Source organism: Bos indicus x Bos taurus, chromosome 25 (assembly GCF_003369695.1).
Source record: "Bos indicus x Bos taurus breed Angus x Brahman F1 hybrid chromosome 25, Bos_hybrid_MaternalHap_v2.0, whole genome shotgun sequence".
In the NCBI taxonomy this organism is placed as follows: Eukaryota; Metazoa; Chordata; class Mammalia; order Artiodactyla; family Bovidae; genus Bos; species Bos indicus x Bos taurus.
The window spans coordinates 15482707-15494909 of NC_040100.1; positions in this window are offsets into that span (position 1 = coordinate 15482707).

Here is a 12203-nt window from a genome sequence, read left to right on the forward strand (position 1 = left end):
GGGGTTGCTATGTCCTCCTCCAGGGGATCTTCCCTACCCAGGGTTCAAATCCACATCTCTTACATCCCCTATATTGGTAGTTGGATTCTTGACCACTAGCACTCCCTGGCAATGCCTGTAAACAGCCCTAATGACAAACACAGATTTCTGTGGCTCCTAGTGAAGGGACAGCCGTCACATAGAGGATTATCTGGGCAAGCGCCCTCTATAAGACATGCACTGAGGCAGCTCCTTTGTTGGTCACATGGGACACTACACAGAAAGCAGAGAGGAGGTCTGGTGGTCCATTGGTTAAGAATCGGCCTTCCAATGCAGGTGAAGTGGTTGGATTGGGGAACTAAGATCCCACATGCCACAGGGCAACTAATTTGCACTCCAACTACTGAGCCCATGTGCTTTAGCTAGAGAGAAGCCTGTTCATTGCAATGAAAGCGCCTGCGTGTCGCAACTGAGACCCAAAGTAGCCAAATAAATAAATTAAAAAAAAAAAAAGCAGAGAGGAGATTAATTTACACTGAAATATGGTGGTCAAGTGAACAGAAAATGCCTCTGTAAGAGGTTGACAGTCACCCCTGCAATTAGTAATCGCTGAAAACAAGGCTCCACAGAAGTTTCCAGGGTCTGGTTAATGAAAGTTCCGGAAGTAACACACCCAATCGTGGGTGTGGCTTCTAATGGTCACAAAACCCTTCAGTAGAGCTCATTGTCCAGTGTCCCTGGAGAGTCTGATGGCAACAGTAGCTGAGTTTCTACTGTCAGTGGGTGTTGCCAGTATACACGTTTCCCAGACCTCTCCAAATTTATCACATAGATACGATCACATTTCTTTTTAGAGTTGTGCCCTTCTAATGGGGCTTCCCAGATGGCACTAGTGGTAAAGAACCCACCTGCCAATCCAGGAGACGGAGGGCGCTCATGTTCCATCTATGGGTGGGGAAAATTCCCTGGAGAAGGGCAGGGCAATCCACTCCAGTATTTTTGCCTGGAGAATCCCATGGACAGAGGATCCTGGTGGCCTGCAGTCCATAGGGTCACAACGAGTCTGCCTCTACTGAAACAACTTAGCATGGACTGAAGCAACTCAGCACACACGAATGCCCCCTTCTGATTGGGAGCTGGGATGGATACTGTGTATTCCTGCAGCAGGACCTTTGAACATTGCAAAAGTTGTGGAGCACAGGCTCTAGGGCTCATGGGCTTCAGCAGTTGGGTCACTCAGTCTCAGTAGCCCTTTAACATGTGGGATCTTCCTGGGGCAGGGATTGAACCCATGTCCCCTGCATCGGCAGAGAGCTTCTTAACCACTTGACCACCAAGGAAGTTCCCTTTTTAACCCTTTCAAATATTGAACCAGACAAATGACTGGATTACCTTTGCAAAGAAACTCCACACAGTTATTAAGAAATGATCTTAAAAATCTTCTGTAAAATTTGGTTGAGGACCACCACCACTACATCACATAAATGGACATTACGCACCTCTTGTGTGTCCAACCCTATGCTAGGCAGCTGTGCTGTGCTGTGCTTAGTTGCTCAGTCATGTCCAAGTCTTTGAGACCCCATGGACTGTAGCCCGCCAGGCTCCTCTGCCGGTGGAGATTCTCCAGTCAAGAATACTGGAGTGGGTTGCTGTTTCCTCCTCTGGGGCATCTTCCCAACCTAGGGATCGAACCCAGGTCTCCCGAATCGCAGGCCAGGTCTTTACTGTCTGAGCCACCAGGGAAGCCCCATGCTAGGCAGCTATGATGCAAAATTCTTGACCTAATCCAGAGTGAGCTGGGAGCCTCAGGCTTTTGTCCATTTAGCGATGAGCATTTGAGATTTAGTCTTCCAAAAATCTAGGCTCTGTAAGACCGTGGCCTCCTGCACAATACTGTATTCTTCCAATTACCTGTATTCTTCCAAATTCTTCCAAATATTCTTCTTTCAGAGCTCCATGGAAAACTCTGAATCCTCATGTAATTCTTCCAGCAGCTGCTACTAGGCCTCCTGCCTTCCTTCCCTTCCTGGAATGTGCTTACCTTCACCCCACCCCAGGCCCAGAGTGCCTGGGTGCTAAGTCACTTCAGTCGTGTCAGACCCTTTGCGACCCTATGGACTGTAGCCCACCAGGCTCCTCTGTCTATAGGATTTTCCAGGCAAGAATACTGGAGTGGGTTGCCATGCCCTCCTCCAGGGGATCTTCTCCTCCCAAGGATGGAATCCACATCTCATATCTCCTGCATTGGCAGGCGGGTTCTTTACCACTAGCGCCATCTGGGAAGCCCAGGGCAGCCCCCTAAACTCTTAACTGGTCATACACAGATATTAGGAAGCCCTGAGGGCTTAGGTCTCAGCTGCCTAAAGCTCTCTCTTCCATTAAGATGATCTGAATTCCACTTGATTGGTTAAGCAAGGGTCAGTCCAGCTCTTACATGTATATAGAACTACTGGAAAAACCATAGCTTTGACTATAGGGACTTTAGTCAGCAAAGCGATGTCTTTCCTTTTTAATATGCTGTCTAGGTTTGTCATAGTTTTCCTTCCAAGGAACAAGCATCTTTTAATTTCATGGCTGCAGTCACCACCATCCCCAGTGATTTTGGAACCCAAGGAGATAAAATTTGTCACTGCTCCCACTTTTTCCCTTTCTACAAGTGATGAGACTGGATGCCGTGATCTTAGTGTTTTGAATGTTGAGTTTTAAGCCAGCTTTTTTTCCTCTTTCACCCTCATCAAGAGGCTCTTTGCTGCTGCTGCTGCTGCTAAGTCACTTCAGTCGTGCCTGACCCTCAGCGACCCCATGGACTGTGACCTTCCAGGCTCCTCCATCCATGGGATTTTCCAGGCAAGAGTATTAGAGTGGGGTGCCATTGCCTTCTCTGAAGAGTCTCTTTAGTTCCTCTTCCTTTTTCTGCCAGTAGGGTGGTTTTATCTGCTTCTCTGAGGTTTGTGATAGTTCTCCTGGCAATATTGATTCCAGCTTGTGGGTCATCCAGCCTGCATTTTGCATGATGTACTCTGCATAAAGTTACATAAACAGAGTAACAGTATATGGCCTTGTTGTGGTCCTTTTCCAATTTTGAACCAGTCGGTTGTTCCTTATCAATAAGGAACAGCCTCATACAGGTTGCTCAGGAAACAGGTAAGTTGGTCTGGTATTCCCATCTCTAAGAATTTTCCATGGTTTGCTGTAATCCACACAGTCAAAGGCTTCCCAGTAATCAATGAAGCAGAAATAGATGTTTTTTCTGGAATTCCTTTGCTTTCTCTATGATCCAGCTAATGTTGGCAATTGGATCTCTGGTTCCTCTGCCTTTTCTAAACCCAGCTTATACATCTGGAAGTTCTCAGTTCATATACCGCTGAAGCCTAGCTTGAGGGATTTTGAGCATAACTTTGCTAGCATATGAAATGAGCGTAATTGTGCTATAATCTGAAAATTCTTTGGCACTGCCCTTCTTTGGGATGGGAATGAAAACTGACCTTTTCCAGTCCTGAGGCCATTGCTGAGTTTTCCAAATTTGCTGACATATTGAGTACAGCACTTTAACAGCATCATCTTTTAGGATGTTAAATAGCTCCAGCTAGAATTCTGTCACCTCTACTAGCTTTGTTCATAGGCATGCTTCCTAAGGCCCACTTGACTTCAGGCTCCAGGATGTCTGGCTCTAGGTTAGTGACCACACCATCCTGGTTACCCAGGTCATTAAGACCTTTTTTGTAGTTCGTCTGTATATTCTAGCCATCTGGTCTTTATCTCTTCTGCTTCTGTTAGGTCCTTACTGTTTCTGTCCTTTCTCGTGCCCATCTTTGCATGAAATGTTCCCCTGATCTCTCCAGTTTTCTTGAAGAGATCTCTATAGTCTTTCCCATTCTATTGTTTTCTGATTTCTTTGCATTGTTCATTTGAGAAGGCCTTCTTATCTCTCTTTAGTGTTCTCTGGAACTCTGCCGTTAGTCGGATATATCTTTCCTTTTCTTCTCCCTTGCTTTTCACCTCTTTTCTTTCCTCAGCTATTTGTAAAGCCTCCTCAGAGAAGCATTTTGCCTTCTTGCATTTCTTTTTCTTTGGGATGGTTTTGGTCACGGCCTCTTGTACAATGTTACAAACCTCTGTCCATAGTTCTTCAGGCAGTCTGTCTACCGGATCTAATTCCTTGAATCTATTCGTCACCTCCACTGTATAATCACTGAGAGCTCAGTTAGTAAAGAATCTGTCTGCAATACAGGAGACCCCGGTTCGATTCCTGGGTCGGGAAGATCTACTGGAGTAGGGATAGGCTACCCACTCCAGTATTCTTGGTTTCCCTTGTGGCTCAGCTGGTAAAGAATCCACCTGCAATGCTGGAAACCTGGGTTCGATCCCTGCGATGAGAAGATACCCTGGAGAAGGGAAAAGCTACCTATTCCAGTATTATTCCATGGACCTTATAGTCTATGGGGTCTCATAGAGTCGAACACATTGAGCAACTTTCACTTTCACTGTATAATCATAAGGGATTTGATTTAGGTCACATTTGAATTTCCTAATGGTTTCCCCTACTTTCTTTAATTTAAGCCTGAAGTTTGCAACAAGGAGCCAATCATCTGAGCCACAGTCAGCTCCAGGACTTGTTTTTACTAACTGTATAGAGAGCTTCTCCATTTTTGGCTGAGAAGATTACACTCGATCTGATTTCAGTGTTGACCATCTGGTGATGTCCATGTGTAGAGTTGTCTCTTGTGTTGTTGGAAGAGAGTGTTTGCTATGACCAGTGTCCTGACAAAAGTCTGTTAGCTGTTGCCCTGCTTCATTTTGTACTCCAAGGCCAAACTTGCCTGTTACTCCAGATATCTTTTGACTTCCTATTTTGCATTCCAATACCCCATGATGGAAAGGACATCTTTACATCTGGTTTTGTTTTTTTTTTTTCCTTTGGTGTCAGTCCTAGAAAATCCTGTGGGTGTCTATAGAACAGTCAACTTCAGCTTCTTCGGCATTAGTGGTTGGCGAATGTTTAGTAAGTCGCTTCAGTCGTGTCCAACTCTTTTTGACCCTATGGACTGCAACCTACTGGACTCCTCTGTCCATGGGATTCTCCAGGCAAGAATACTGGAGTGGGTTGCTGTGCCTTCCTCCAGGGGATCTTCCCGACCCAGGGATCAAATCCACATCTCTTAAGTCTCCTGCACTGGGAGGTGGGTTCATTACCACCAGGGGCTCCTTAGAACCTATGGAACGTCTGAGTGGGAATCAAGAATCTATATTTGTAAGAGTAACCCAGGGGATTCTTTTTTCCACTGAAATCTAGAATGAGACTCAGTGTGGAGATCTGGCCTTACCTCGGTGCAGGGCCCTGTGGGGCTCCTGGACACAAGGTCTTTGTGTCCTCCCTTTTTTGTTGTTTAAGATATTTATTTATTTGGCTGCACTGGGTTGAAGCATGTGGGATCTATTCCCTGACAAGGGATCAAACCCGGGCCCCTGCTTGGGACCATGTGGTCCCAGCCACTGGACCATGAGGGAAGTCTCCTCCTGCATTGCTTTGATTATAGGAAACAACGTTCATTCAGGCTCCATGGCCTTCCCTGAGTTCTAATGGGCAGATTCAAGCAGTTGTTCACTGGGGAAGGGCAGGGATGCAAAACCAGGGAGAAGCCAAGAAAAGTAAGAGTAGCCTTGGAGTAAGAGCCTGATTCCCCATCAAGGGATGCACACAATATCTTTGAGCTATTTTGCAGATACCAAAACCCCCTCTGGGTGGGAGAATTTGATGGTTAACAATGGTATGCTGCCCACAAGCATGTAGACACCTGACCAGTTGGACCTTAAGTTTGAGACCATGAACCCCTACTTACCTCCCCACCAACCCATCAGAAGAATGTTCACTCTATTTATGTACGGCTAATACAGTGTCATAAAAAATAAAAGAAAAAAGAAGAATGTTATGAGTTGATCATGCCCTCTCTGAACAATTGCTATAAAACTTATAACTATCTTCCCCAAACGGGGGACAGATGTTTTTAAGGGCATGAACCCACTTTGCCTGGCAAAGCAATAAAGCGCTTTTCTACTTTACCCAAAACTCTGTCTCTGAGATTTTATTTGGCACTGGTTACAAATTGAGCTTTCGTCTCTAGTTTTGGAGCATTGTGTAACATCACTTCTTAGAAACTCCATTTTCTCACCTGGATGAGATGATTCTTACTGTATTTTTTAAATGGTGAGTATTGATTTATGGCTGTGAGAGCACAGTTGCTCCTCAGCATGTGGAATCTTCCCGGACTAGGGATGAACCCAAGTCCCCTGCACTGACAGGCAGATTCTTCTCCACTGCACCACCAGGGAAGTCCCCTCCTCTTTATTTTATTTTTTCTTGGTACACTAAGTTCTTTACATTTTTATATATTAATCCCAGTTGATATATGATTTTCAAACTTTCTCCTTCCTTTCCATAGGCTGTCTTTTCATTTTGTTAATTGGTCCTTCTGCTGTGCAGAAGCTTTTGAGTTTGATGTAGTCCATGACGGAAATTCTGCATCAAGTGACTGGGGATCACCTGAATGCTAAACGTATTCCTGCTGTCCCCCATTACACAGCCCTGGTCCTACTTCCTGTTTTGACCATAGTCTGTTACCCTCTGCCCATCCATATTGTTAGGGGAAGCACACCAACTGAAATCGCCTACCCTACCCAGACACCATAGTGACCATTTGCGTGAGTTATTTTACAATAAGAAGTCCTAGAAAGGAAGATGGAACTAACAAGCCACCACCACCCGGAAGAGTTCAGGAAAGGTCAGAAGGAGATGCCATGTATTCTACCACCTCCCAGGATCCTTCTTACTGGCATCCATCTTGGCTGAGCCACGCGTGCACCACCAGGAAGGATGCTTTGCACTGGCATTTCTCTTTGCCTGAAGAGGTAGGAGTGAAGATTTGCTCAAAAAGGGCTTAAGATTGGAGTCAGAGGCTCTGGCTTGAATTCCTGTTTATTTGTTCTGAATGGGCCTCATGATGGAACCTGCTGGATGACATAGGGTCACGATTGAGCATCCTGGTGGACAGACAGAACAGATCACTTGGGAGCACTGTTTTCAAAATCTCAGCTCTCTGTGCACCAAAGCCAAACAGAAATATGGAGACAGAGTGATGGAGGAGGAAGAAAGTGCGGCTTTATAGTCGTGCCACGCACAGCAGGTTAGTGACTCAAGAACTGTGCTCCACCTCCTCCCTGGTGAGTAGGGAAAGGGTACATAGTCAGGCAGGTGTCTGTGATAAGGATCAAGGCAGTAACAGTCTTGTATTTGTTCTCCTGCAGTTTCCACAGGATGGGAACAAGATCAGGGTGTGTGCAGGGTCCTAGAAGCTCTGTCTCTCATCTTAATAAGCCTCTGCCTCACCTGCTGCTTCTGCTTTGATTAACAGCTGTTCTGCCCTTTGGGCTTCCCTCATAGCTCAGTTGGTTAAGAATCCACCTGCAATGCAGGAGACCCTGTTTCAATTCCCGGGTCGGGAAGATCCCCTGGAGAAAGGATAGGATATCCCCTCCAGTATTCTTGGGCTTCCCTGATGGCTCAGCTGGTAAAGAATCCTCGTGCAATGTGGGAGACCTGGTTTCGATCCCTGGGTTGTGAAGATTGCCTGGAGAAGGGAAAGGCTACCCACTCCAGTATTCTGGCCTGGAGAATTCCATGGACTGTGTATACTTCATGGGGTTGAAAAGAGTCGGACACGACTGAGCGACTTTCACTTACTTACTTACTCTGCACATTGGAACTCAGAGAAGGTCGTGGAGGCTAGAGGCCCGCCTACAAGGAATATGGACAAAAGGTCTCTGCACCCTGGAGTCCCACAGGGCCTTGCTTGGTATTAGCATTAGTGTGGTTGGTTGGGATTGGGCTCCAAGCCTGAGACAGCGGGACACTGAGGCTTTTGCCATTGGTTGGAGGCATTACGGTGAAGGCAAGGAGCTCAAACCAGTCAAACCTAAAGGATATCAGTCCTGAATATTCATTGGAAGGACTGATGCTGAAGCTGAAACTCCAATTCTTTGGCCACCTGATGGTAAGAACTGATTCATTGGAAAAGACTGTGATGCTGAGAAAGATTGAAGGCAGGAGGAGAAGGGGATGATACAGGATGAGATGGTTGGATGGCATCACCAACTCAATGGACATGAATTTGAGCAAGCTCTGGGAGGTGGTGATGGACAGGGAAGCCTGGGGTGCTGCAGTCCATAGGGTCACAAAGAGTCGGACACAGCTGAGTGACTGACCTGAACTGGAGGCATTACGAACCACTGCAGCAACTCTTGAGGCGCTCTGGAGGGGGTCTCATAGCAGAGGTCGGGGCACTTGGTGGGTGAAGTCAGTGAGACCCTAAGACGCCAAGACAATTTTTCTTGTCTTCAGATGAGGAAACAAACTCAGGCTCAGAGAGGTTTAAGTAACTTGCCTAAGCTAGAGATGGACAAAGGGAGGATTTTTACCCAAGTGGGAAAGAAAAGTGAGTGCTAGTCGCTCAGTCGTATCAGACTCTTTGTGACCCCATGGACTGTAGCCCTCCCGGCTCCACTGTCCACGGAGTTCTCCAGGCAAGAATACTGGGACGGGTTGCCATGCCCTCCTGAAGGGGATCTTCCCCACTCAGGGACTGCGGACTCTGAAATTGCTAGGATTTCCCAAGCATCATCTTCCGGTGAGGCTGAAACAGAGATGGAGATATGTGGGCTATGAGGCAGGGCAGGATGAGGCGGTAGAGCTTCTGACATCTGCCAAGACAAATGCCTTGGAAAAATGGAACTGGGCCTGGGATAGGGGTGGATTGCTTCAGTTGTGAAGGGCCCCTGAAGGGTCTAGAGAGAAATGAAGTCCCAAGAGGAGGAGGAGATGTTGGGGTTGGGTCAGGGTGAGCCTGCCCTCTGGGGTGAGGCTCGGCCAAAGGTATGCTGCTCACATGTGAACAGCACAAGACCGTGAGTCTGGCTCCCTCCTCCCCTCCTGTCCTCCTCTTCTTCTTCCTCCTCCTCCTCCACTACTTGGCCTGGCCCACGCCCCAGTGCACCCACTCAATGGGCCTAGTCTAATCCTCTGACATCACAGCCTGCCCAACACAGGCCCTCCCTGGCAGCCTTGACAGGGCCCAGGCTGAGACCCAATTTAGGATCTCCCACCTCAGAACTTATCTCTTCCCTCAAGGCAGCTCACAGTTAAGATTGGGGACACCCTAAAGTCAGTCCCAAACTGGTGGGGTAGGAGCCTACGATCTGTCCTGGCCTTGCTATGTGACTCCAGGTAAGTAGCTGCCCCTCTCTGGACCTCAGTTTTTTAATCTAAATCTCCTCTACCCTCAGTTAATCACATCAACCTGTTTTGGCTTCCTCTCAGCCCCTTGTCGCTTTAGGAAATTTTTTTTTATGAGCTCACATGTTGGTTGTTGGGGGACCACTGGACTGTGTGGCCCTTATTATTCACCCCAGTGCCAACTCAGAAGAGGGGCTCCACCGACAGCTGCTGACTAAGGGTCTACACGGGAGAATGAAGGAACAGATGTAGCTCTGCCTTATGATGGGGGCTCTGGACATGACTGTGTGTTCATAAGCGCGGACGCATGTGCACTCCTGTGTCTGACACTCCCTGGCAGGGTGTGTGCTGTAACACAGTAGTGGGCATGTCCACTAGGGTGTCAGCTCCACAAGGGCAGGGATTTGTGTCTGACTTGTTCCCTGCTCTATCCACTCTACCTGGAACAGGGACAAGCACATGGCTAGAGTCAATACTTCCTTGACTGTGAAAACGCATGAAAGTGAATACACATATCTGGTGTGGGTCCACGTGCCAACCTGTGCATAGAGTACAGTATAGTGTTAGTCACTCGGTCATGTCTGACTCTGAGATCCCACGGACTGTCACCCATCAGGCTCCTCTGTCCTTGGAATTTCCAGGCAAGAATACTGGAGTGGGTAGCCATTCTCTTCTCCAGGGGATCTTCCCCACCCAAGGATCGAACCTGAGTCTCCTACACTGCAGGCAGATTCTTTACCATCTGAGCCACCAGGGAAGCCCAAGACATGTACATGGTGATGCCCAAAGCTCAGCTTCTCTGGACACTGGTGCCAGATCAAACCTCAGGGACAAAGATGGGGCTGAAGTCGAAAAGGAGAGCTTTATTGCTTTCCCAAAGGAGAGCTTTATTGCTTTCCCAGGCAAAGGGGGATACAGCGGGCTTATGCTCTCATAACCATGTCCCCCCTGGGGAAGATACTGAGAAGTTTTCTAGTAAAAGAGGATGGGATCAGCTCGTGAACATTTTCCTGATGTTCGGTGGTGTCAGGTAGAAATTAACGTATTCAACCTTCAGGACCAACTGGTCAGGGGTCTACATGTTTGAGGGAAGCATACAAAAATTTCTCCCACCCAGAGGGGGTTTCTGTACCTGACAAATGCCTCAAAGATATTCTTGTGTATCTCATGTTCAGGAATGAGCACCTTGCACCAAGGCTGCTCTTGATTTTATTTCTCCCTGGTTTTGCAATCCCTCCCGTCCTTAATTAACAGCTAATTAACAGCTGCCCATATCAAGTCCGGGAAGATCACGGAGGCTGAATGAAGGCTGCTACCTGCAATATCAAAGAAATGGATGGTGGGTGGGTGCTTCCCTGGTGGCTCAGTGGTAAAGAATCCACCTGCCAATGTGGGAGACACGGGTTTACTTCTTCATCTGGGAAGATCCCACACGACTCAGAGCAACTAAGTCTGTGTGCGATAACTACTGAGCCCTCACTCTAGAGCCCGTGCTCTAGAGGAACAAGAGAAGCCACCAAAATGAGAGGCCTGTGCCCTGCAACGAAGAGTAGCCCCACTCGCCGCAACTAGAGAAAAAGCGCACACAGCCACAAAGATCCAGCACAGACAAAATAAATAAATAAATTTATATTATCAATAAAATATTAAAAGCTCTTCAAAAAAAAAAAGAAATGAAGGACATAAAGGCCTTCAGACAAGGAGCCCTACAGAGCCCTGCGTGGGATCACAAGCCCCCGGGTCTAAGGGTGTGGGTGATGTTGCTTACACACCACCCCCCTGTCCCTTTTCCAAACTCCTCCAGAGCCAGGGCCCAATGCCTGGGTCCTGATGGGTCAGAGCAGGGGGCCGCCTCCTCGCAGGAAACTGGATCCCAGGACGTGCAGATTGCCAGGGAGCAGGGCGGCCTCCTTGTCTCCCCCATCCCCCGATAATCCCCTTCCTGACTGGCTCCCTTTCTCCCAGGAACCGGATTAAAGTCAGATTTGGGGGGCTGTAGGGGACTAGGGTGTCTCTTCAATGCCCCCTTCCCTAGTTGTCCCCTGCCTCAGGGGCTTCTGTACCTGCCCCCACAACCCCAAGGTATGAATTTCCCTCACTCATGGGTGGCCCGAGTATATACTTGGCTCAGACCCAAGTATAAAGCCACCTGAGGGACAAGAGGACAGGTGTCGCAGAACCACCGAGAGACTGCAGAGAGGAAGGATCCAGGAGAGACCAGGGGTTATCATCTGTTGGGTGAGTGAGGGAGACAGGGCGCCAGGGTCCTGAGGCCAGGACGGAGGGGGTACTGCCTGTGCCCTCTGGTCCATCTGACTCAGGTACCTGGCTGCTCTTGTATCTGCTGGGAACCTCCAAAACCTTACACACAGAAGACTTCATTCATCATTCAAGACATACTTCTGGACTGCCTATTAGGTGTTATGTAGGAGAATCCCAGGGACAGAGGAACCTGTTGGGCTGCCGTCTCTGGGGTCCCACAGAGTCGGACAGGACTGATGCGACTTAGCAGCAGCAGCAGCAGCAGTAGTCTAAGTGGGCTTCCCAGGTGGCGCTAGTGATAAAGAACCTACCTGCAAAGCGGGAAACAAGACCTGGGTTTGATCTGTGAATTGGAAAGATCCCCTGGAGGAGGGCATAGCAAGCCACTCCAGTATTCTTACCTGGAGAATCTCATGAACAGAGGCTCCTGCTGGGCTACAGTCCACGGGATAGGCAAGAGTTGGACACAACTGAAGTGACTAAGCACACACTCACAGGAGTCTAAGTATTGGGGTTATTGTTGCTGTTTAGTTGCTAAGTCATGTCCAGCTCTTTTGGGACCCCATGGACTGTAGCCCTCCAGGGCCCTCTGTCCATGGTATTCCCAGAGAAGAATACTGGAGTGGGTTGCCATTTCTTTCTCCAGGTGAAATTCCCTACTCAGGGATCAGACCCA